The 27,443-nt window shown below is 41.9% G+C and overlaps 1 non-coding gene across 1 annotated transcript; it reads right to left on the bottom strand.

The window, feature by feature from the left end:
- Nucleotides 1–19,302: 19,302 nt before the first annotated feature.
- On the bottom strand, nucleotides 19,303–19,409 carry LOC132481020 (U6 spliceosomal RNA). Its single transcript, XR_009530729.1, has one exon. It is a non-coding gene; the product is annotated as a U6 spliceosomal RNA (small nuclear RNA).
- Between the last annotated feature and the right edge of the window lie 8,034 nt (nucleotides 19,410–27,443).

Below are 27,443 nucleotides of genomic sequence, written 5' to 3'. Positions count from 1 at the left end.
GTTTCATTACTTAAAGAAAGAGATCTTAAGATTTGCTGTCTCTCTTCCCTGAATTGATTAGCAGATATTACTAAGTGCATTAATGACTAAGTGCATTGCTATGGTGCACTGAAAAGAAGACCACATTGGAAGCCAGAAAATCTGGGGTTTAGGTTTTATTCTGCATTAATTCTCTGCATGAACTTCATTTATTCTCATACCCTTCTTGAACCCAGGATATCATGCGATCTTGTGATTCTCAACCCTGAATGCACATTACAGTAATGTGGAGAGAATGTAAAAAAGATTATGCCCATGCCTCACCTCCAGAGATTCTGATTCCACTGATTTGGGATAGAGCTGAAAGTTCCCCAGGTTATTTTTATATTCAGCAGGACTTGGAACCATTGATCCAATTCCAACAACATTGTAGATGAGACATTTAAGGGCTCTTCCAAGCCCTTGAATCTTCCATAATTTTACGGTGGTTTCCAGTCTCTGGAAATCTAAGAATGACTTCAGCCTATTGTGTAAGTGGCCCAAAAGTGCAATTGCTGAAGAAATTTATTTATCTGCCCTGCGTGGGCTCAAAAAGCAAAGATTGAAAACATCTGTGCTGAGTTATTAGTTGCCTCAGTGACATGGGACACAACGAGGATGGGGGAAGATGGTCCTCAGGGAACTTGTTGGAAAACTCAAATCAAACCTTTTTAGATGTATGTCACTGTTGCTATGATGCTAGCAGCAAACATCCTGCCTACACTCTATTGGTGGGTTTGGTACAACAGGCAGTAGAGTTCTCTGGCTCCACAATTACCTACTTTCCTTCTCACCCAAGAACATCTGAAAACTCACACTGATATTGGCCTAACTCTTGACAATAGAACTACTCAAACCACTTTTGGTTGGTGAAGGTCACAGAGGAATGAGACAGGGGCATAAATGAGCCCTGCTCTACTGAGAAAAAAAATACAGCTTAAATTCAAGATTGAATTTGAAAAGTTAGTGTTCTCTCTCTGTCCTCTTTCCAATTCCCTAGATTCCCTGCTCCTAAAAGGAAGTCAGTTTTACTGTTGAATTTTTTAAAAATAGATCTTTATTGGAGTATAATTGCTTCTCAGTACCGTATTAGTTTGTGTTGCACAACAAAGCGAATCACCATATGCATACGCATGTCCCCATATCCCCTTCCTCTTGAGCCTCCCTTCCATCCTCCATATCCTACCTCTCTAAGTCATTGCAAAGCACTGAGCCAATCTCCCTGTGCTATGCTGCTGTTTCCCACCAGCCAAGTATCTTACATTTGGTAGTGTATATATGTTGATGCTACTCTCACTTGGCCCCAGCTTCACCCTCCCACCCCATGTCATCAAGTCCATTCTCTATGTCTACCTCTTTATTCCTGCCTGCAACTAGGTTCATCAGTACCACTTTTTTTTTTTTTTTAGATTCCATGTATACGTGTAGCATATGGTATTTGTTTTTCTCTTTCTGACTTACTTCACTCTGTATGACAGACTCTAGGTCCATCCACCTCACTACAAATAACTCAATTTCGTTTCTTTTTATGGCTGAGTAATATTCCATTGTATATATGTGCCACATCTTCTTTATCCATTCATCTGTCAATGGACACTTAGGTTGCTTCCATGTCCTGGCTATTGTAAATAGTGCTGCAATGAACATTGTGGTACATGTCTCTTTCTGAATTATGGTTTTCTCAGGGTATATGCCCAGTAGTGGGATTGCTGGGTCATATGGTAGTTCTATTTTTAGTTTTTTAAGGAACCTCCATACTCTTTTCCATAGTGGCTGTATCAATTTACATTCCCACCAACAGTGTAGGAGGGTTCCCTTTTCACCTCACCCTTTCCAGCATTTATTGTTTCTAGTTCTTTTGATAATGGCCATTCTGACTGGCGTGAGGTGATACCTCATTGTAGTTTTCATTTGCATTTCTCTAATAATGTTGAGCACCTTTTCATGTGCCTCTTGGCCATCTGCATGTCTTCCTCGGTGAAATGTCTATTTAAGTCTTCTGCCCATTTTTTTTTTTTTTTTTTTTTTTTGCGGTATGCAGGCCTCTCACTGTTGTGGCCTCTCCCATTGCGGAGCACAGGCTCCGGACGCGCAGGCCCAGCGGCCATGGCTCACGGGCCCAGCCGCTCCGCGGCATATGGGATCCTCCCAGACCGGGGCACGAACCCGTATCCCCTGCATCGGCAGGCGGACTCTCAACCACTGCGCCACCAGGGAGGCCCCTTCTGCCCATTTTTTAACTGGACTGTTTGTTTTTTTGATATTGAGCTCCATAAGCTGTTTGTATATTTTGGAGACTAATCCTTTGTCTGTTGTTTCATTTGCAAATATTTTCTCCCATTCTGAGGGTTGTTATTTTGTCTTGTTTATGGTTTCCTTAGCTATACAAAAGCTTTTAAGTTTAATTAAGTCCCATTTGTTTATTTTTGTTTTTATTTCTGTTACTCTAGGAGGTGGGTCAAAAAGATCTTCTGTGGTTTATATCAAAGAGTGTTTTTCCTGTATTTCCCTCTAATAGTTTTATAATGTCTGACCTTACATTTAGGTCTTTAATCCATTTTGAGCTTATTTTTATGTATGGTGTTAGGGAGTGTTCCAATTTCATTCTTTTACGTGTAGCTGTCCCATTTTCCCAGCACCACTTACTGAAGAGGCTGTCTTTTCTCCATTGTATATTCTTGCCTCCTTTGTCATAAAGTAGGTGCCCATATGTCATGGGTTTATCTCTGGGCATTGTATCCTGTACCATTGATCTATATTTCTGTTTTTGTGCCAGTACCATACTGTCTTGATTACTGTAGCTTTGTAGTAGAGTCTGAAGTCAGGGAGCCTGATTCCTCCAGCTCCATTTTTCTTTCTCAAGATTGCTTTGGCTATTCGGGGCCTTTTGTGTTTCCATACAAATTGTGAAATTTTTTGTTCTAGTTCTGTGGAAAATGCCATTGGCAATTTGATAGGGATTGCACTGAATCTGTAGATTGCTTTGGGTAGTATAGTCATTTTCACAATATTGATGCTTCCAATCCAAGAACATGATATATCTCTCCATCTGTTGGTATCATCTTTCATTTCTTTCATCAGTGTCTTATACTTTTCTGAGTACATGTCTTTTGTCTCCCTAGGTAGGTTATTCCTAGGTATTTTATTGTTTTTGTTGCAGTGGTAACTGGGAGTGATTCCTTAATTTCTCTTTCTGATTTTTCATTGTTGGTGTATAGGAATGCCAGAGATTTCTGTGTATGAATTTTGTATCCTGCAACCTTACCAAATTCATTGATTAGTTCTAGTAGTTTGCTGGTGGCATCTTTAGGATTTTCTTTGTATAGTATAATGTCATCGGCAAAAAGTGACAGTTTTACTTGTTCTTTTCCAATCTGTATTCCTTTTATTTCTTTTTCTTCTCTGATTTCTGTGGCTAGGACTTCCAAAACTATGTTGAATAAGAGTGGTGAGAGTGGACATCCTTGTGTTGTTCCTGATCTTAGTGGAAATGCTTTCAGTTTTTCACCATTGAGTATGATGCTTGCTGTGGGTTTGTCATGTATGGCCTTTATTATGTTGAGGTAGGTTCCCTGAATGCCCATTTTCTGGAAAGTTTCTATCATAAATGGGTGTTGAATTTTGTGAAAAGCTTTTTCTGCATCTATTGAGGTGATCATATGGTTTTTATTCCTTAATTTGTTAATATGGTGCATCACATTGATTGATTTGCATATCCTGAAGAATCCTTCCATCCCTGGGATAAATCCCACTTGATCATGGTGTATGAGCCTTTTAATGTGCTGTTGGATTCTGTTTGCTAGTATTCTATTCAGGAATTTTGCATCTATGTTCATCAGTGATATTGATCTATAATTTTTTTGTGTGATATCTTTTTCTGGTTTTGGTATCAGGGTGATGGTGGTTTTATAGAATGAATTTGGGAGTGTTTCCCCCTCTGCAAGTTTTTGGAGGATTTCAAGAAGGATAAGTGTCAGCTCTTCTCTAAATGTTTGATAGAATTTGCCTGTGAAGCCATCTGGTCCTGGACTTTTGTTTGTTGGAAGAGTTTTAATTATGATTTCAATTTCATTACTTGTGATGGGTTTGTTTATATTTTCTAATTCTTCCTGGTTCAGTCTTGAAAAATTGTACCTTTCCAAGAATTTGTCCATTTCTTTGTGGTTGTCCATCTTATTGGCATACAGTTGTTTGTAGTAGTCTCTTATAATCCTTTGTATTTCTGCAGTGTCCATTGTGATTTCTCGTTTTTCATTTCTAATTTTATTGATTTGTGTCCTCTCCCTTTGAGGTCTCTCATGAGGTTTCAGGAAAGATGTTCGGCAGTTCTCAGTAATCTGAACGCTGGCCTGGGGAATTTGCTTCCAAGATGGCTCACTTACATGGTTCTGGGCAGGGGACCTCACCTGGGAGCCCAGCAGGCTTCCTGGGCTTGAGTGAGCAGAGCAAACACCCTCCTCTTCTCTCTTTTCCTGCTCCTCTGGTCTGGGGTCAGGGGGCCCCCTCCCACCTGCCTCTCCTGATCTCCCCAGCCTCAGGGGCGCCGATCTTGTCTGGCCTCCACTTCTCCTCCCCCCTTTCTCCCCCTATGTCCTACCAGTTCACTCTGGGGCTCCTCCTGTCTCCTTGGAGGTTAGAGTCCCCCACCAGTGGCCAGTAGGCACCCTAGTTGTGGGGAGATGCTAACTCCACATCTTCCAACACCACCATCTTAAATCTGCCTCTATTGTTGAATACTGATCTTCAGTACTTAGCCTCTGCCATTGTATTTATTTTTCTTTCTCCAGAGAAAAACCACCCCACTCTGGGAGTTAGGATTCTATATCAAGTAAAGAGAATATTGGAGCTCAGACAGAGGTGAGTGGGGCCTCCTCCAAGCTTTCTCTTTCTTTTTTTTTTTTTTTTTTTAAGAGTTCTTTTCTACCTATGCCTGGCACCAAATGCCTGAGTTTTCTCTTAATATTTTGGAGTTAATATATGCTTTAATGAGTTAATATCTCATTCAATTTAATTCACTCTGTTTCTTTTCTTTAAGGTGACTTATGGGGATGAAATTAGAGAATTTGGATTATGAAATGGATAAAAGAATAAAAACCAAATCTACTCAAGAGATTTAATTCCCTTTTTATCAAGGTTAGTTAACCCTCTTTTCTAGTTAAAATGTGTGTGAAAATGCGTGTGAAAAATATGTGTTAAAATCAGGCCTCAATGTTTCCAATTTGCAAAAGGAGAAATTTGGACAACATAACTTTAAAGGCTTTTCCCTGCTGTAACAGTTAATTTCCATTTTGTTTCAACTTTTCCCTACAGAAAGTTGTTTCTTATTAAAATTATACTTAGGTTTAGGGTTTAAGTAAAAAAATAACACTTGGTGCCTTTTACTTTGCCTTAGGTAGTATTTTGTACTTTAATTCATTTGTATTAATTTTGGCCCCTGAAAGTAGGTTAGAGATGATAAGATGAAGAAAATGATACTAATTCATTGACATGTTCCATAAATACCTGTTATTTGCCAAAACTTAACTCAATATTAGAAACACTAGATAAGATATGGCTCTTTCTTTTACATACATCTTGGCCTCATCTTTTATATATCTCTTAGTGGAGAGATAAAACTGTACTTTACAATAAAACGCATCTTTTTATAAGAGATAACGTAGCAGTATGTACAAAGTGCTTTGGGAAAACAGAAAAGAAAAATTTTAGTTCTGTTTAATGGATTCAGAGAAGATTTCACAAATGGGATGGGATTTGAGATGCTTCTAGAAGGATGGCTAGAAGAGTAATAGGTAGAGAAGAGGCAAGGGAAATCAAAGCAAAAGGAACAGCATGCTCAGAGTTATGAGTGTGGCAGCCGGCCTCCAAGAAAGCCCCCAGTGATCTCTGTCACCTGGTATTCATGCCCTTCTGCAGTCCCTTCTTGTACTGAAGGAAAAAAAAAAAGCCAACCTGTGTAACCTATAAAATATTGCCAAATCGACTGTGTGTGTTTCCAAGGCTAGGCCATATAGAATATTTTCTTGTCTGTCTTTGTCCCTCTCGGAGTTCACACTCTGAGGGAAGTCCATCACCATGTTGTAATGATGCTCAAGCAGCACCATGGAGGTGACCCCATGAAGAAGACCTGAGGCCTCCTGACAACAACCAGAACCATGTAAGTGAGCCATCTTGGAAGCAGATTCCCCAGCCCAGCATTCAGATTACTGAGACCTGCCTAACATCTTTCCTGAAACCTCATGAGATACCTCAAACCAGAACCACACAGCTGACCACTTCTAAATTCCTGTGAGATAATACATGTTTACTAGTGAAAACCACTAAATTTGGGGGTAATTTGTTACACTGTAATGTGTAGTTAATATAGGTGGCATCCAAGTTTATGTCATGCTCTGAGATAAGAGGGGGACTGGTAAGGGATAGGGTCCAGAAGGAAAGGGGATGATCGGATTGGAAAAATTTTGTAGTCAGGGTGGACCACAGAGAGCTGTAAGAGGGGACTGTTGTTGACTTTAGCAAAAAATTGATGCAACTGGATTTGAGAGTTAGAAGGTAAATACCTAGATACCAGAGCATGATCTGAAGAAAGGTGTTGGCAGATATGATATTAGCCTTGAATTACAGTGATTTTTTTTTCCTACTGGATTGTCTGTGTCTACCTTTATGAGAGGCTACCTTTCAGAGGAGTTGCAAGAGAATTTATGGATTCCCACCTCCTTCCCTCTTCAAGACTCTTATCTACAGCCTACTTAACTGATAACCTTCCTACATCTGCTTGATTATCTCCAGGGATGGGAAGCTCACCACCAGCTGAGCCAGCCACCAACATGTTGATTTGAAGAGCTCTATGACTCCCTATAATTCTAATGGACTACTGGACTGGGTGTTAGGCTTGTCTCTCCCACTAAACAACTGGTCACCTTGGGACTAGAATTTTTAAGATCAGTGAAGACTTGGATGGGGTTCAAGACTCTAGGGCCTGCCACTAGTCTGCTCATTCTCTTGAGATGAGCTCAAACAGATCAGTAATAAAGTAATGATTCTGAGCTCTAACCCCAGAGGTACTCATTAACTCTAGGTTGGGGTCTGAGAAGTAGAGTGATTGAAACTTTACCATTACTACCATTTCTAGACCTGGCTTTACCAAACTGAGCAAAGGAATCATCTGAGGGAAAGCTGAACCCAACTCACTCTCTCTAGTTGATATCTTATTCTGCAGCTATTTTAAAGCACTGGATTGAAAGAAGAGGTTTTGCGTTGATTTGTAGTTTTCTGAATACTCCAGAGAGTTCACACTGTAATAGATCATGTGCCATCTCACTCTGATGGCCCTCCTGTGGCCACAGAAAAACGTGGTGGGAAGGTTGCAGTCCTAGGATGTCTGTGATGAAGATGAAGTCATGGTTAATCAAGACTTGGCTCAGACCAAGCCCTGGTAGAGGAAGCATGAGAAGCATTCCAGCTTGTATAAATCCCTTGCCTTTCCAGCCCAGGGTTACAACACTTGGCGACCATGAGAGGCCCGTTAAGTGATTTGGATGTCCATACAGTTGCTTAATCAGTAGGTTCAATCATGTGGAGTTCTAATAACTTTTAATCATTCAGTATATTATACAATCCCTGTAGGTCCTGCCAAGACACAGTTTCAAGAGAGAGGAAATAAAGTAATGGAAGCAAGATTGTGAATGAGCAGGTCACCTTTTCTCTTGTTTTACATAGGAGCTTAAACTCAAGTGTCGTATTTATGTTGGTATTGTGTTAATGTTGGTCATCCAGTTGATTTATGAAACTTTATTTCACGATATGTAATAGGAGGCCCCTTAAATTTCAGAAGTGTAGTGTAGTAAAAAAAAAAAGGGGGGGGGGCTTTAAAGTCAGAATGACCCACTTGCAAATTATGGCTTTGTTGGGACATCTAGATTCAATATGGCAGGGAGTACAGTTAGCTGAGAACTTTCAGCTGCACTACCCTCATTACTCACATCAGCCTTTGAGCAGTGGGGATACTGGAGGATGACCATTTCTGCTCAACGTGGGACATCCCTAATGAGCAATCATTGCTCTGGAGCTCCCTGTTGAATTGGCCCACACTTTGTCAAAGCCCCTGCCCCATCCCCCAGCCCTAAACACACACACACACACACACACACACACAGAGCCACTAGAACTACTAATTCCATCTCAGTGTCTCCTTCCCAAAGGATCCAACTAACAGGGTAAGTTACTTAAACTCTCTGAGATTCCACCTTTTCCTCTTTCAAATTACATTGTTACCATATACATCATCAGAATTTGAAAGAGGTTAAATGAGGTACAATATGTAAAATATCTTGGCTCATAACAGACCAAGATTTTTTTCCTTCACCCAACTCACTAGAAAGACCTTTTCCACCACCGGTGTGTAAAAATGAGATAGCTTCTTCACTTCCATTCACCAACTATGATATGTCTAGAATAGCATTAACCACCCTAAAGGGGATGGGATGCTGGAAACATACAATTGTAGAAGAAGCACAGGTCTGTGAGCATCTTGGGGGTGGGGACTTCGGGTTTCCTAAGTGCTATGACAAATGTAAATACAGGGTGTGAGAGGGGAGCACAGAGAAGGAAAATCTATCTTGAAACATCAAGAAAAACTACCTGGGGAGAAAACACTCAATTTGAGTCTGGAAGAATGAGTACACAGTCACCAAGCAAAAGAGGAAGGTTGTTGCCAGAAGAGGGGCCAGCCTTTGCCAAGTCTCCAAGACACCAGAGAACAAGTTCAAGACAAAGTCAAGATGTTCCACAGATATCACAGAGCAAACTGGGGAAGAAGGAAGAGGGTCCCAGCAGAGCTGCCCCATGAGAGGTTCATGGCAGGGATTATGTACCCCACTGCCCAGAAAAGGAAGCTGAGTAGGGCCAGGAGGGGTTAAATGCCTGGTCCACGACCACAGGGTAGTAAAGTCACTGAGCCACCCAGAGACAGCCCAGGTCTTTGATGCTCCTCCACCTGCAATTGTATGAATATCTCCCCATTGGAAGTTCCTGGGGGGATCCAGACAAGCCCCAATGAGGTCTTAATTAGCTGATCACCTATGGAGCAAGGAGAGGGGGCACAAAATCAACACTTCAGGCCTTTTCTGGGGAGAGGATCTCTGTGCTCAGTGGTTCAGGGAATTTGAGCTCCTTGAAAGCACAGTTTTAGAGAAACAGAAGCCAGTGTGCACATTCACAGGATTCAGTCACCCCCCCACCCCGAATCAATTATGCTTAAGTGATGTCAAGAGCCTGACAGAGCCACAAAAGAAGGAACAATCTTTAACCTCAAAATTGAAGCTGATCCTCGTGCCTTAATCTAAGCCTTTGTGTCTGGCCCTCCTTGCAAGCCCAGGTCTGGTTCTCATTGCTTTTGTGGATTTAAGTAAAATCCTTCACATAACTTAATTTAGGGTTTGCATTAGTATTTCTTTTGCTATAATACAAAAAAAGGAAAAAAACACCCAAATACCTACAATCCAGGCCATTGATCTAGTGGACACAGGCTGTCCTAATAGAGCATTTTCCCCAAGAATGAAGAAGACACCGTACAGGCAATGGCATGAAGTGGGTGAAGTACAGCCCCTTTTAGAAAAGCCAGAGGAATGACCTATATAGGAAAAGAATCTAAAAAAGAGTGGATATATGTATATGTATAACTGATTCACTTTGCTGTATACCTGAAACTAACACAACATTGTAAATCAACTATACTCCAATAAAAATTTTAAAATTAAAAAGAAAACTTTTTTTTAATTAAAGAGCCAGAGGGACTTGAACTGTTCCCATCCCCTGCTATTGCTTATTGGTGCGGGGAGGCTAATGCAAACCATACAGATCAGATGGCTACTACAGCAGGCTGCAGGAAAAAACTGAGACTGCTGGACCAAAAAGCTGCCTTCAGATGCCATATCTCTAGAAGAAACCGCATCTCATGTTGGGCAAGAACACAGAGACCAATCTAGTTCAGCTCCCTCCACCTTCTACGTGGAGAAATGCAGGATTTGACTGGACAGGTGACTTGCTCCAAATCAAGGTCAAGTTCATGGCACAGGCAGAAATGGAATCCGAACTTTCTGGTTTCCAGACCATCACTCTGATTTGGCTCAGCTACTCAGAAGGCAATGAAAGGCTCTGGGTCCAAGCTTTTCTTTCCATTTGGGTGAGAAAACTGGGACACAATTTGAAAGAAAAGGTTGCCCAGGGAACAGTGAAAAAAAATTTTTAAATAAAAACCAAACAGTTTTGGCAGCAATAGAAAGTTGTGAAATGCTTTTTTAGATTTTTCACATTCTCATCGTCTTTGTGCACACAGATGGGTGTGTATTTTACCCATGCAGCTCTGTGTAAATATAGACTTGTCAGTTGTCCATGCCACATGGTCTGGGATTGACAGATGTGACCTGTATCAACAAGGAGAGCATCCTGACTTACACCTGATGCTGCAACTACAGAAAGAAACATCAAACGTAGGTGATGTTGGCAGAGGGAAAAGATTGTCAAAGTTGAAAAGGCTCTTAGGAGATTACCCGGTTCAGCATGTCCCAAAGAATAATCCACGGGAAAGTAATTTGCTTTTATAAAGGGAAAAAGTCCAGTGATCAAATGGCTTTGGGAAACTTCAGTTTAAACCCAATCAAACAGGTTTCTTTATTATCGGACTCCTTCACTGCAGGGTCTTTACTATGGTAATGTGTACTGAGGATTTCTAGGAGAGGAATCTAAGATACAAACTCCCCCAAACTTATATGCCCACCGAATCCCTTTTCATTCTAAGGACAATCTCATGAGACTAATGTTTCTTGGAAAATGACCTTTCAATGTTGACCTTTTCCAATATCTTAATTTTACAGATAAGAAGAAAAGAGTCTGAGAGAAAAAGTGACTTTGAATAGGTCACATTAATCATCAATGGCAGTCAGGACTCAAACCTAAACCTTCAGACAATAACCAGAGAGACCAAATCCCTCTCTTGCTGCTGTATCCCTAATGTGTTTCTGAGTTTTCAGTAAGTAGTAAACAGCAACTAATCAATAAGAGTTAAGTATTTTACCTATATTATCTTATATGGTCTTGAACAAGATCTTAAGGGATAGATACTCATATTACCAGTTTTACAGATAAGGACATTGAAACGTAATATATTGGCCATTTGACCTCAGGCAAGTAGTAGTACACATAAAGTGAGTGAATGACTGAATGATACAGGATAAGATACTTTTTACTACAGGTATAAATGACTACCCCCAGATATTTCCCCAAAAAGAGGAAGCCATGGGGACAAAGGGAGAAATAATAAAGGAATTATGGTTTTCCTGTGACCACAGCAGAGATCCCTCTCTCAAACTTGAGCTGAAGACCGCAACCCGGATCCAACAGCTCCATAATTCAGTCCCATGTCCAACAGTTTGTGCACAGACCAGAGAGACGATGTAGGTTTTGCAGTATAACCTCATTGCTGAGCCTCCCACATCAAAGCCTGAGAGGTCCCATCCTGGCCATAAGGAAGGCATTAGCCCAGCCTTCCCACACTTGCATTGTCTCTTGAGAGTTGCTCAAGTCTCTTCTACCACCACAGAAATCTCATCTCTTGGGATTTCAAATTGTTTCCCATCCTTGCACTTAATTCTGTGCTCCTGTGTCACAACAGAAAAACCTTACAACTTAAAGCTAGAATTCCTAAGATTGGACCCTGGCTCTGGACCAGGGTCACATGCTATGTGACCCTGGACAAATCATCTGAGGGATAAGAGAATCACTACTATCATCATCATCATCTAAGTGCCTATTATTGACTTTCCCTATCATTATCAGCTTTAAGCTTCACAGAAAACCATTGGGACAGCTGTTATAATTGCCCACACTTTCTAAACAAGGAAATGTGGCACAGAGAAACTAAACTAGTTCTTCAGTTTATGATTTGGGCAGAGAGCAGGGCTAGAGTTTGAACACAGATAGTCTGGGTCCACTGCTTATTAACCACCTGGCAAAATAAGCACTTTTGACTTGCAGGTACTGTATGTTGTGAGTGTGTAACGTGAATGAATCCTGCTGTCACAAGCCTAGGAGGTAGGTATTATCATCCCCATTATAAACATGAGGAGACTGAGTATCAAAGAGATGTTTAAATCTCAACGTCATGCTTGCAGCAAATGACTGGTAGATACAGAATCGGGGCTCAGAGCTGTGTGTCTGCAAGACCCAAGCTTTTGCATCCAGGATGCTGATGTTCACAATTTCCCCGCTTACACATGAAGGTAATAATAATACCCCTCCTCTCAATGACTGTAGCGAAGATCATGGTATGTGAAAGCTCACGTGAACTGTATGCCCGAGGATGGCTGCCTGTTCTCATCTTTGTCTATACAAACCAACAATGAGGAATCTCTCTGGCAGGCTGCCATTTGCTGACTCTGGGTTCATGTGTTGGCTGGATGTTAGATTCACTCACCTAATTTTTTTTAGGGCCTTTTAAAACATATGAGGTAATTTGTCTTTGTTGGTTAAAAAAAAAAAAAAAAAAAAAGATTTAGTGATGAATTCACCCAGCAGCATAATTAACCCCAGGCCTGTCCGTCCCTGAGGGAATCCTTCCTATCTTAGCAAAACACAGGCAACCCAGGGCCCAGGGGCACATCATTTCTAGCTAACCTAACACAAAATGCTTTGAGTCAACAGGTTTTTATTCCTGCCACCTCTAAAAGCCTCCACTTCTCCCCAAAGCAAAACAAAGGAATAGTTTTTGCCAGCGTTAAGGCTGACCAAACAACATAAATGCCACCTGATAACTATTAAGAATGGCTGGATTCTTGGTTTGTATTTCGAAAGATGCTCCTTCGGGTTGAAAGGAACAACGGGGGATGTTTAGGAAGCGGAAGACACTTGTTACGCCTGCCATTGCTTCTAGAACGTGTCTCTACTTGATTTTCAAAAGGCTTTCTCAGCATATAGGCTATGTGGTTGCCAGCCCACCTCAAGATGACAGAAGGATTTGCTCAAAAGAGAGAGTTGGCGTTTTAATTTTAAATCATGCTTTGTTCCTGCCCACAGAGCAACCAAAAATGTGAGGAAATGCTTGCAATCCATCCGCAGTGGTTTAGATCATCTGGCTATCGTATGACCTTCGGTGATCTGATTCATCCCTCTCTCGCCTTTGCCAAAAAGTTGCTTGCTCTTCAGTTCTTCCTCTCACTGGCTGTTCAGCAATAAATGTTTTCTCCCTACCAATTCAAGATAAATGGGGGGGTGGGGGGGAATCCTGTGGAGATCCAACTGTCAGCAGGTGTGTGTTGGTTTAGATGGCTTCTGCCCTCACGTGCTGAAGTCCACGTGCTTTCCTAATGGTCCTCAGACTCACTGGTTTGTGTCCACGAGGAAACCCAATGGAGTTTTTGCAGCCAGCTAAGAAAACAGCATTTCTCCTCTACCCCTAGTGAAGTAACATGACCAAAACAAGCAGAACTCACAGAAATGATCGAACTAGGAGACACAGCAAGTCCTGCTAATTAAGGTTCCAACCAAATCGATAGGAATGAAATAATTCTGAGGCTGCTTCATGCAGGGTCTGTGAAATGACACTTCAGATGTACAAAAACAAGACTTATAGTCTAAATCTCCTTATGTAAATGTTATCTTGCTGAGCTCCTACCTTGATCATACAGGGCCCTTCATGACCTTCATGATCTTAATGCTTCTCCAAATAGGATCAATATTTATGGATCACTCCATAAGCACCCCAGTGCATTGTGGGACACTGCTGGGAGGTGAGGATGCTTTTCTCCTGCTGTGTCTTTTCCTGCAATTACTCCCCTGACTCTGATACCCAACCCTGTGAACTTCTCCAAACAGTCCAGCCATGCTCTCCAGCCTCCCCCTGCTATGCCGTGCTCTCTTCTGTTCTGCTTAATAAAATCTTATCATTGGGCTTCCCTGGTGGCGCAGCGGTTGAGAGTCCGCCTGCCGATGCAGGGGACGCGGGTTCGTGCCCCGCTCCGGGAGGATCCCACATGCCGCAGAGCGGCTGCGCCCGTGAGCCATGGCCGCTGAGCCTGCGCGTCCGGAGCTTGTGCTCCGCAATGGGAGAGGCCACAGCAGTGAGAGGCCTGCGTACCGCAAAAAAAAAAAAAAAAAAAAAAATCTTATCGTTAAAGACGGAGCTCAAACTTCACATTTCAGGATTCACCTTTAATCTACTCTACATTGGGTTTTCTCAGCATGATACTGGTCAGTTGAAAAACATGATCACAGTATTTTGCAATGCCTCCCAACAAAAATAGGATTCTAGTTACTCATTCTTTAGCCTTAAATTTGCTTTGACCAATACAATGTGGTGGAAGTGACACTATGTGAATTCTACAACCCAGTTCCCAAGATGCCTTGAAATGCCCTCATTTGCTCTTTGGAAATGCTGGCCTGAGCCCACAATATTAAAAAATTCAGGGGCTTCCCTGGTGGCACAGTGGTTGGGAGTGCGCCTGCTGATGCAGGGGACACGGGTTCGTGCCCCGGTCCAGGAAGATCCCACATGCCGCGGAGTGGCTGGGCCCGTGAGCCATGGCCGCTGAGCCTGCACGTCCGGAGCCTGTGCTCCGCAATGGGAGAGGCCACAACAGTGAGAGGCCCGCGTAACGCAAAAAAAAAAAAAAAAAAAAAAATTCAGTCGTTCCTACTGGAGAATATAAAGCCATGTGGAGAAGATCCAGAGTGCCCCCAGAGAATGCTAACACCAAACGCCACCAACCCACCCAGGCTGAGCTAACAGGTGACAACAGCCCCATGACGGATCCCAGAGAAGCCAAGAGAAGAACCACGCAGCTGAGCCCAGCCCAAACGGGAGAACCATGAGCAAACAAATAGTCATGGCTTCAAGACAAAACATTTTGGGCTTCCCTGGTGGCACAGTGGTTAAGAGTCCACCTGCCAATGCGGGGGACATGGGTTCGAGCCCCAGTCCGGGAAGATCCCACATGCCGCGGAATAACTAAGCCCGTATGTCACAGCCGCTGAGCCTGTGCTCTAGAGCCTGTGAGCCGTGACTGCTGACTCCATGTGCTGCAACTGCTGAAGCCCCCATGCCAAGGGCCTGTGCTCCACAACAAGAGAAGCCACCAGTGAGAGGCCCACACACCGCAACAGAGAGTAGCCCCCGCTCGCCACAACTAGAGAAAGCCGGCGTGCAGCAGTGAAGACCCAACGCAGCCAAAAAAAAAAAAAAAGACACAACATTTTGAGGTGGTCTGCTGGATAGCAGTAGATAACAGATGAAATAAGACATTTTTCTAGGTGTTTTAGAAAGGTTCACATACATATAGGAAGTCACAGGAACCTTTGTTTTGGGGAAGGTGACTTATTTCCGTAGGAAATTTCTCTCTTTCTCCCATTCTCTTTCTCCAACTAGCTCCTATTTGCTATTCAGGTCTCTAATTAGACAACCTTTCTGTGGGGATTCTTCAACTCCCCTGAGATGGGATCAGGTGCTTCTCTGCCAGGCTCCCTAGCACTCTGTTCTTTCTCCTATTATAGTACATTTCACACCGTTAAGGTTGTAATACCTGTTTTCCCAACCGACTGAAGGCTCAACAAAGCAAGCACAGAGCCTGCCTCAGCCGTTATCGTGCTCCCAGCTTTGGTTTAGCACATGCCATGCGTGGGAAGAATTTTCTGCTTGTGTGTCTCATCAGTCCATCAAGTGTTTACTGATGCCCTCACCAGGTCACCTATTCCACTGCAGGACAGTGGTATGTGTGCCAGTGTTTTCCTTTAAATGAGATACACTCTGCCTCTATTTCTATTTGCTGTTTACAGGCTTACATCTGATCACTGAGAGCTCCCAAAACATCCCCTGCATGTTTGCATATTTGAATACAGGTGCTATGCTCTCCCCTTAAACATCTCCTCTTCAGCCTACAGACTAAGAAATAGCTGAGGGCCCTGGAGAGGTATGGCCCAGAGTAGGATCTGACCATCCAGTCTCTATTCTCTTGACAATTTTCCTCTTGCCAAAATGTTACAACAAGAACTTGATACCACCAGGAGTGGTCTGACCAAGGCAGAGTAGAGGAAAATTACCAAATCTATTGTTTAGAACGTCATTCTTTTATTAATGCCATGTTAGGCTCATATCGATTTACTGGATGAATGCATTGTGAAGATCATAACAGCCTTGCCATGCTCAGTAGCCTACGTGAAAAAGACATTTGGGTCAGTGTTCATTCACATCTCACCTTAACTGGAGAATATGCAGTTGATTTTACTGATTAACATTTTAGGACACAAGCAGAGCAATTTTCATTTAGCCTTGCCTTAACATTTGTACAGCAGTTGGGCTTTTCAGATGCTACTGTGATCACAGAAAACTGCGCATTATGCAACGTTCCTGGGAATTCACATGAAGCAGAAGCCCACATTACATTCCACTGAACTAGAACTTGCCTTTGGTAGAAAAGTCTCTATTTAGCGCCTGACAAAAGTCTTTGTTTAATTCAACTGCATTCTATTTGGAAAAGGGAACAATCACAAGTGACACTAAATTCCTTTCAGGGAATTGAATATTTCTTGTTGTCCCCGTGTTGCAGGGGAAACTGTAGAAAGAACAGTGTTTGCAATCAGGTAAATTTGGGATTGAACCTCTTTTCCACCACTAGGTAGTTTATGACAATGCAGAAGTGACTAAGAAACAACACTGAGAATCAGCTGCCCAAAGTTTAAAGGGGGGATACAGTTACTTCTCTCACAAAATTAAACTGTATATATGTCTAAAATCTCATTGGATACATACATTCACCGCATAGAAGCACGCAGAGAGTCCTAGCTCCTTATTTGCTGTTGTTTCCTACTGGATACAACTTCTGTCCATCTGGTGCCCTGGTTGACCTGGGAGTCTAATAAATTCTGCCACTGAAACAGGTATTTAAATGTAGAACACTTCCCGTGACTGCCAAAGTGTAAAAGAGTAGGTAAAGAAGAGATGACAGCTGCCTCTGAACCTTGAGATTTGGTAGCTCACTGGTCCTGTGTCAGCTTGGAGATTGAGAGTGTGTGTGAGAGAGAGAGAGAGATAGTCACACCTATGCAGACAACCACAGGACCCTCTCTGTGAATAGGTGTAGGGTGGAGACTTGGGGAAGACTGTTCCCTACAAGGAGGTGCTCTGAACCAGCCCCCTCTCTGACCAGCAGTGAGAACGTAGCGCCCTCTAGCGTTCCTTGAACACATTCCACGGTGCTGTGAGTCAGCAGCCGCTGCTTGGCGCATCTCTAGGTAGATGCTGCCATCTCCTGGTTAGAGTTACATTTTGCAACCTTCAAATGTTCAAAGTTCTAAGCCGGAAGCTACAGGGGCTGGGCGTTTTTCACCTGAAGCCCCAAAGTCGGCTTGTGGAAGGCATGAAAACACGAAGGAGAAGCGAGCTGGCTGTCAGCAGAGCCCATAATTACCGCAAAACATGCTCTGGGTCCATCTTCCCCTACACATATCTCTGCCACTGCACTTTGCAAACTGGCTTGTGCTCCTAGCTTTGCTTCTGGTCTTTGAAGACCCTGGATGAGAGGCATGATTCTGAAGCATCAATGTTATATGAAGATTTTGTTGTTGTTGTTGTTTGGGGTGAGAATTAAGCGATTCTACACGTTTAAAAGTAAATTTGAAAAGTTCTTCATACACTGAAACATGTGGTCCAAAATACTGGTAGATAGCCTAAACATAGCAGTTATTTTTCACTTAATAACTCCCTTTCTAACCCTGCCCCTCAACACAACACACCCCAAACAGGCCTGTTATGTTCACCTCCCCAGAACTGCACACATCTGTGACTGGACACTCGTCAGCTACTGCCTAAACTGTTTGATTACCTCTGGTGATGGAGCTCTCACTACTCAAAGTGGATGCTGATTCTACTGTTGGACATTATTTGTTAGCAAGTCCTCATCTGTCTGGCTCCTTTTTCGTGTGACCCACGTTGAGAAGTACAAAGAGGATTTCACTATCCTTGTTCATCAGAATTAATATTCTTATGTTCTTCAGCCTAAGCTCTCATGATACAGATTTCAAAATCTTTATCATACTTCTCCTACTTATTTGGATATGCTTTATTTTGTTAATATCCCTCTCAAACTGAGTTTATCAGAGTTTTACAAAATGCCTTGATCAGCAGGACCATGATCTTCTTGTTCTGTACACCAGAGCTGTATCAATGCATTTAAAGAAGCATACATGTGGTTTGAAAAGGTTAATAAACATTTTTATACAATGTCATCCAGCCATCTTTCATAGAAACTTCTACTAAATTTTCTATATACTGACCCTGGCCTTTCAGCCAGAATATAAAGTATTCACATTTATGCCATGACAAGATTGGTTCTGGCTTCTGTTTTCAGAGTTTCCATCTACTCATCTTCCTCTTTGATTATGTGAGTTTAAAGGCTATGGTTTCTGTTTACCATCCCTGAAGTATGGGAAATGCTGATTTTCAGGCATGTCTACACTGGTCATAACCGTGTAGAACCCACTCATTCTATTTTAAATATTTCTTTAAGTAAACTAATTTTTTTTACTTAAATGTACTTAAAAAGAATATTTTTATTACTATCATACTTGAAAACCTAGCACCATTTGTCTTTAGAAGGAAAGTGAAAAAATAAATTGAGGAAAAACTGAACAAATATTAAGTTCTAGAAAAACACAGTTGCTTGTCAAAGGCTTTATTGAAAGAGGAGGGGGCATTAGACATTTTAGAGATGTATTTTAGGCATTTTAAACCAAAGTAAGAGGTTTTTTTTAATTTTTACTGGACTATAGTTGATTTACAATGTTGTGTTATTTTCAGGTGTACAGCAAAGTGAATCAGTCATATATATACCTATATCCACTCTTTTTTAGATTCTTTTCCCATATGAGTCATTACACAGTATTGAGTAGAGTTCCCTCTGCTATACAGTAGGTCCTTATTAGTTATCTATTTTATATATAGTAGTGTGTATATGTCAATCCCAATCTCCTAATTTATCCCTCCTGCCCCTTACCCCCTGGTAACCATAAGTTTGTTTTCTACATCTGTAACTCTATTTCTGTTTTGTAGCTAAGTTCATTTGTACCCTTTTTTTAGATTCCACATATAAGTGATATCATATGATATTTGTCTTTCTCTGTCTGACTTACTTCACTCAGTATGATAATCTCTAGATCCATCCATGTTGCTACAGATGGTATGATTTCATTCTTTTTTAACGGCTGAGTAATATTCCATTGTATATACATATCACATCTTCTAAAAATATGAAACACTTCACAAATTTGCATGTCATCCTTGTGCAGGGGCCATGCTAATCTTCTCTGTATCGTTCCAATTTTAGTATATGTGCTGCTGAAGCAAGCACCAAAGTAAAGTAAGTTTTTAATGTATTTAACTATTCTGAACAATTCTGAGCAATGAATAACACCCCACCATGTGATTCAATGTTATTAAATGGGTCACCTGGACCACATGGATGACAGGTGATATGAGTCCCACACTTTGGTGAAACACTGACCTCAGCCATGGATAAAGAGTGTTGTTGCATTCTGACCTATAAGGGAAAAGAATCTGAATCGCTGTGCTGTATACCTGAAACTTACATGATATTGTAAATCAACTATACTTCAATCAAAAATTTAAAAATAAATAAATAAATAAAGGAACTACCCAAAACGTCAAAAAAAGAAAAAAGGAGTATTACATTCTGACAGACATATTTAGCATTCAAAGCTTCAATTCAGGGTGAATAAACAGAACTCCTTATGATTCCCATTAATATATAGACTGCATATCATGAAATAGTGATCCCCTTAATAAGGAAGGGAGGTAAATTGACACTACCTCATTTCATCCTTACAGTAACTTTATTTAAATCTCTATCTCAAAAAAAACAAACAAACAAACAAAAAACACCTCTATCTCAATCTCTACTTACAGATATGGTAATTGGAAATTAGGAAAATATTTTTTCCTGGGTCACGTTTTTAGTTGTGAGGATCTCAGGCTTGGACCTAAAATTTTCTGCCTTCAAAGGCTGCCATTTTTATTATTATTATTGTTGCTGTTATTATCATTATTATTAAGTCTACGACAAGAAGAGACATGAAAAAGTACAAGACTTCAGAAGCTCTTCCTTGTGGTACTTCACTAGTTCTCAGACTTGGTGGGCAGGTAGTTTATGAATGCTGATATAGATCTCCCCCTTTTTTCTACACTGGAGGAAAAAGTGGCCAAGAATGAAGTGACCAATGAAAGGTTGTAAGGGCAAATATGAATTTAAAAGAAGAGGCTCAGTTCTTCCTGTTGAAAATAAGGGAAGAGGCTTCACCTGCCTCTTCTTTCAGCATCTACTTTAGAAAACTTGTTGGCTCTATCTCTGTTTCTTTGAAATGCATATAAATCTTACTAAAAGCTAAATAAGCCTCTTACCACCTTTATGACCCAGGAGTGTCTTTCTCAAGGACCTAGGAACCATCTCTTTGAAATGTCATCACTAAGGAAGACAGCACCTCTATCTCGCATTTTCTGTGAGAGAGTCAGAGCCTGATTTGGCAGGTGCCTTGTTCCAAAATGACCTACTGTCATTTGACTTTTCCTTTGGATAAATCATACTAGCTAACACATATGGTCACTCCAATTACCAAATGAATTTAGGATAACCTATGTGGGACAAATGGTGCTGTCAAGCCTGCTGTTTGAGGATGAATCATTGTTTATCCGCTTTCGGTCTGTTCTTTAGTGGAGTGCCTGTGATGTGCATCACATTCTAGTTTAATGCTTATTCAGTAATAAAGCTGTCTTCTTCCTCTTCTACTTTTTGCAGAGAGGTTTTGTGGGTTGGCAGAAGATCTTGTTTTAGTAATCTTTCCCCAGCATGGTCACACAATGAACCAGGACTGAGTGAGTTAGAAAAGGAAACACCTGATTCCTGGCTGGATACTCTTTCCATTGGCCCCGCTTCCTCCTAACAGTGAAGGGGAGCAAAACATACCACCTCAAAACATGCCTCTTTGCATACTGATTGTTTTCAGCTGGTTATTTTTAAGAAAGAGCAGACATAGTGAAACTGAGCAGGACCGAGTGGGGCTCCTGAGCACAGAAGCATTTCTGTGTCCCTCGTTTCTTGTTTGTACAGAATGGGCTTCAGCTTCCATGTCCTTCCCTGAGTTCCAAGGGGCAGGTTCAAACAGTCGCTAATCAGGGAAGGGAGGAGATGCAGAGACAAGGGAGGAGCAGTCAAGAAACAATAGTGCAGCCTTGGGGCAGGGTCCTGGTCCTGCCTCAAGGGATACACATAACAATATCTTTGAGCTCTTCTACAGAACTAATACCCCAACAAATGGAAGATGTTAACTAGCTGATGAAGCATTCTTCATTCCAGAGAAGGTCACAGTTTGATAACCTTGAGAACCACAGAAGCTCATCCGGAGACCATCTGAGGCCAGATTAAAGGAGTGCAGGCCCTGAACACACCCTGACCCTTATCAACAACCCCACTCTTGAACCATTGCTATAAAACTCCTCACCAAATCCTCTCGGGTTGAGACACACAGTTTTTGAGGGCACAAGCCTACTGTGTCCCCCTTTGCCTGGCAAAGCAATAAAGCTATTCTTTTCTACTTCACCCAAAACTCTGTCTCCGAGATTTGATATGGCACCAGTGTAAAGAAGCCGAGTTTTGGCATCCACAGAAGGTGCTCTGAAAGCTTATCCTTTCATAAGAGACATTGACATTTATAAGGGACATCTCTATTTGTAAACGTTAGAGACCCCTCTCTGTACCAAGAAGAGAAGGCTGACTCTAAAGCTCCAGAAACTCTTATCAGTGGGGAAGGCAATGACTTAAACCTGCACAACTTCACCTTTGTTGACTGTGCTTTTCCTGGTCCCCTCCAATAACTGGCCTCCCCCTCCCCCAACATCTTTTGTCTTTAGCTGGAGATGGTATTTAAGGCCGTGACTTGGGCCATTTAGAGGAGTTACTCAGTTTATCTCCCATGTATACAGGAGGTATATATGTTATTAAACGTCTCCTTATTTTTCTCCTGTTAATCTGTCTTTTATTGCAGGGGGTGTCTCAGCCAAGAACCTCCAAGGGTAGAGGAAAAAAGATCCTTCCTGCCCCACAAATGCGTACTGTTTTATGTTTGCTACTGTTAACTGTGTAAGTCTTCTCCCTCAACTGAGTCTGTAAGTTCCTTGAGAGCAGAACGTGTGACTAAAACACTTTCTGTTATTTTCCCAATGACTAATAATGTGCCAGGGATGCGGCAGTCTCAACAAATGCAAGTTGAATCACTGAACTTGAAAGAATTAAGTCAAACGGATTGTGATCTTTACTCACTACCAGATTGTAAAAACAACAAGCTCAAAAGAGGGAAGTTGCGTATGCTAAGCTCCACATCACCAAACCAAGACTTAATTACAGTTTTGGCTCTCCCAGAAATGGACTCTTAAACCAGTCAATCAGGAATCACCTGATAAGCACTAGTTAGGTAACGTCCTGATAGACCCCTACTACCCCCCAAAGGAAACTGACTTTGTGATAACCAGCTTTTTTGTCTAGTGTAACCTCCTTGTTCCCATTCCCTTCTGCCTATAAAAGTCTTTCATTTCATACAGCTCCCCAGAGTTCCTTTCTATCTGCTGGATTGGATGCTACCTGACTCAAGAATCATTAAATAAAGCCAATAAGATTTTTAAATGTATTCAGTTGAATTTTTTTTAAACAGTTTAGTGGCATTGATGGGATCTGGAGACTTCTGACAGCTTTAAGGACAAGAAGAAATGCAGGCATTGGTACCTGTGAATCTTTTGAGCTCTGTTTTTTTTTGCTGTCTCCAAGAGCCATGGGTAAGTTCCTCTTAGAACTAAGCTCTGCTGTCTGTGTGTTGAGCTCCTGATCGAACTGGCATTGCGGTCCACGGTTAAGGAGTCAGTCTAGACTGACAGGTGGCTCTAACACAGCATGAGTCCTTAGCCACTGGTTAGTGTGTGATCCTAGTCCAGGGCTTCGGCTGGCAGACAGTTCCAGCCAGAACCTGAGTCCCCAGCCTTTGGTTGGCCCACAGTCCCCATTTGTTGGGTTCTGCTCGTTTAGTCCATAGTTCCACTTTGGGAACTATCGGTAGTGAGCACCTAAGGCCTTCTCTTGGCCAGTCCACAATACCATCTCCTGGGCTATGGCTGGTGTGCACAATTTTGTTAACTGTTGATTTCTATTGATGGGTACATGAGGTAAAGGAATAATAAATCTATTGTTAGTGGGAATCTTGGAAGCCAAAGCCACAAAATTGGTGGGCATGGATCAAGCCCATGAAAACTATTATAGCACTTGCCACCAAACTCTAAGGCTCCTGTGCTAGAATAAGTTGGTCATGGAATAGGTTGGATTGACAGTAGGTTGCTGGCAAACCTCATGAAAATTTCCATGCCATGAGGCACAGTGTAAAACACCACACAATCACCAACTCAGTGGCACATTTCACTTGGGTACTAATTTGTCTTAGGAGAGACTTAAGTCTTAGCTAAAGAAACAGGGTCCTCAAGTTTCAAAGAATTGAGCATGCCAGTGTCTGGCACAACTGCTTCTTTTACATCTAAGAACTGTGGTCCTTGAAGATGTAGGTATTTATAAAAATGGCAAAATCGGGCCTCCCTGGTGGCGCAAGTGGTTGAGAGTCCGCCTGCCGATGCAGGGGATACAGGTTCGTGCCCCGGTCTGGGAGGATCCCATATGCCGCGGAGCGGCTGGGCCCGTGAGCCATGGCCGCTGAGCCTGCGCGTCCGGAGCCTGCGCGTCCGGAGCCTGTGCTCCGCAACGGGGGAGGCCACAACAGTGAGAGGCCCGCATACCGCAAAAAAAAAAATAAAAAAAATAAATAAATAAATAAAAAAATAAAAATGGCAAAATCTTACTGAGAAAACCTAGGATTATAATTACCGTTATAGGGAATGTTCTCACTAGACCAGATCTTTCGTCTAAAAAGGACACTTGAAAGGAATGGCTGCCAAATCAAACAAACAGTATGGGATACCTACTTTAACTGGCATGCAGAAAGCTCCAAAAGCCTTCCATACTCCAAAGTAGCTTCATTGAAAGATTCACTGCAAAAGGCTAATAAAAAACTGAAGACACAAGAGGTACCCACAACAAAAGACTCAGACTTACATGACTCCTGCTACACTCCTCTATCCTCCTTTACCTGAATATTCAGAGTCTACGAATCCTCTTTCTGAATTGCTTTGCCACTTTGAAGAAACTACAAGACCATAAACAAAAGTCCAAGTCAGTGGCCTAACTAAGTGGCCAAGTTAGTGGCCTAACAGACAAGCCCATATCTACCCTCCCATATGAGCTGCTCAGAGTTTATGGGACTCCAAGGGATTCCCTGGTAAACTGTTACCAGAGGGGAAAATAAAATTAAAATTCATGGAAAACCTTGCCAAATTCTGGAAGGTATCAGAGCTATAGTCTACTTTAAACCCCACTCAATCTGGAGCCTGCAGATGTGATCCTGGGAAAACCTGCAGAAGAGCCTGATAGGAACTTTTTAAAAAGTCTTCTCTCCTAAGCTAAATGTATGCAAAGGAAAAACAGACAAACAACAACAACAAATATTCCAAAGACAAAGCTCTAAATCTATAACATGGCAATCATTTGATTTCCATCTTAGTTGAAGATCCTCTCACTGATATAAAGAAGCAACTTAAAGATAAATAGTTAGAATGGGAAGGACGGGGAGCTTTTGAACTCAACCAGGTTGCAACCCGATTCTTTGAGGAATTAAAAACAACTCTCCTTGTCTTACAAACTGAGTCTTTGCAATAACAGAAGTGCAGCTCTATTCAATGCCCACCTATCCTGTTACCAATCCCCAAACCTCCCCTATTCATCTCAAAGGCTTGTAGATATTGTAAAAATTCTGGCCTTAGGGGGGAAAAGTCCTTCTTGGAGGAACTTGGTCTTTCTCTGTGCCTTTGAGTTGTAAATGTTCTACCAAGTTTCTCCAGGCACTCTTATCTAGGCCATCTCTTTGAAATGCAAACTTCAGGAAGGTAATTCTTATCAGAAGGGTAAAAAAGGGGGGGAAGGCTATTTGGAAATTAAACAAGTGAAAAATCTTAAGTTTCTGTTCCACATGTATCAGTAAAAAGCTTTAGCCATCTGAGCAGATAACTCATTCCCTCTGCCAGAAACCATTTAGAACCAACTTTTTTTTCAGAGGCCATGGCTCACGGGCCCATCCGCTCCGCGGCATGTGGGATCTTCCCGGACCAGGGCACGAACCCGTGTCCCCTGCATCGGCAGGCGGACTCTCAACCACTGCGCCACCAGGGAAGCCCGGTTTTTGCATTATTGTACCTGTCTCATGGCTAAAATTTTAAAAGAAAAGCTATAAGATATCTGTTTTCATTTGTGTGTTTATGTATGTATGTTATAAAATCTGTGATTTTTTTTTGTACCTCTGGATGGCATTACTAAAATTAATTTGTAAAGAACTCCATTTAATTGGCTGAAAGACAAACAAGAGTTTATAAAAAATCAAGTATACCCTCAGAAATATAGAAACTAACCCAAATGTTTTAGAAGTTCACATGATCTAGGATAATCTTCAGTAAATAAAAGTTAGTTTGTTAATGGAATTAAAACATGCATGTCTTTAAAATTATCAGCATTAAATATAATACTTTTATTCTACCTAGGTTTACTAAAAGTCAAATAAGTAGAACTGAAATGGAGCAAGACCCTGTGAGGCCCTCCCTGGTACAAATCTTTTCTATGTGCCCTGTTTCTTATTTGCAGGAAAAAGGCTTCAGCCTCCTTGTCCTTCCCCGGTTCCAAAGGGCAGATTCAAACAGTGGCTAATCAGGGATGTAAGACAGTGCAGAAACAAGGGAAGAGCAGTCAAGAAACAATAGTGCAGCCTTGGGGTAGGGTCCTGGTTCCTCCTCAAGGAATATACGTAACAATATCTTTGAGTTCTTCTGCAGGAACTAAGGCTCCCCACTCTGGTGGAGGATGGTAACTTCAGGCTGAGCCCAAAATTCCTGGATCACCACCCTGTTACCTCACCACCAACCAATCATAAGCAAGTCACACACCCTGCAGCCCTCGCCCCAAATTTTGCCTATAAAAACTTCTCCCCAAAAACTAGAGAGTTTGGGTTTTTTTAGCACAAGCCACCCATTCCCATTGCTGGGCACTGCAATAGACATTTCTCTGCTCCAAACTCTGACGTTTCAGTTGTTCGGCCTCACTGTGCATCGGGCACACAAACTTGCGTTTGGTAACAGAACCTAGCAGAACCCTGCAGGGCTCCACACATACAAAAGCCCCTCTACATCCCCTACCTCTTATTTGTAGAAAACCTGAAGATCTCCCAGGCCTCTCAGAGTCACAAAACAGCAGACTTGAGCAGTTAATGATTAGGACATTAGATTCACAGACTCAGGGTCTGATGCACATTCCTGAGTTGTTTTACAGATACTATAACTACTACCAGAGGAAAAAAGCTAACTGTATGATGACCAGACCATAGCCATGACATGAGCTGCTCCATCTTGAGCAGTACTGAATCTATGGCTAGCACAATTCCAAGAACTGGCCTCAAAAGAATGGGATTAACATGAGTGCTTATAATAATCTTTATCTTCGTGAGCAACAAGATAATTGCAGCTTGCTCTGCCCATATATGTAAGCAGGCAACTAACATTATCAGCAAAGAGATGCTACACAGTCATAGCTACATCTTCCACTCTGAGAATATGGTGCCCTATGTCATCAAGAAAAAGTTACAGAAGATGTAACTTTGTCCCTAATCCCACAGAAATGGAATGATGTTTCACAGCGGGAAACTGAAAAGCAGCTCTTCTGCCCACTTCCGGTTTGCCAATTTCTGTTTCCCTCTAACCTTAAAAGAACCTAATTATAGGAATGAGATTACTAGGCAGTTTAACCTAACTCCTGCCTTATGCTTTCCTGAATGCACACCATGCCTTGCCTGACCTGTTCATTCTTTTCCTAAATAAAAGGAAGAATGAAGAATTAAGTAGTTAAAGAATGTCTAGCTCTCTACCCCCAAGAGCCCCCTTAATAGTCTTGCAGGCAGACCACACAGGCAAGATAACATCTCAAGAGTCAGCCAGCCACAGAGAATGATGCAGAATCCAACCTCCTGCCTTGACAATTCACTGAGAATTCTTTCCCCTTTAAAAATTGTCATGGCAGAGCAGGATCTTCAGAGTTGGTCTCAGGATATGGGTCCACATTCTCCTCAGACTGCCGATTAAAGCAGCTTTTCTTTTTACTGACACTTGCTTCTCAATTACTGGCTTTTGAGCAGTGAGCAGCCAAACCTGGGTTTGGTAATGTAAGTTCATGTTAGCTCTGTTA

Source organism: Mesoplodon densirostris, chromosome 19, assembly GCF_025265405.1.
Source record: "Mesoplodon densirostris isolate mMesDen1 chromosome 19, mMesDen1 primary haplotype, whole genome shotgun sequence".
NCBI lineage: Eukaryota > Metazoa > Chordata > Mammalia > Artiodactyla > Ziphiidae > Mesoplodon > Mesoplodon densirostris.
This window is presented reverse-complemented; position numbering and strand designations above follow the sequence as displayed.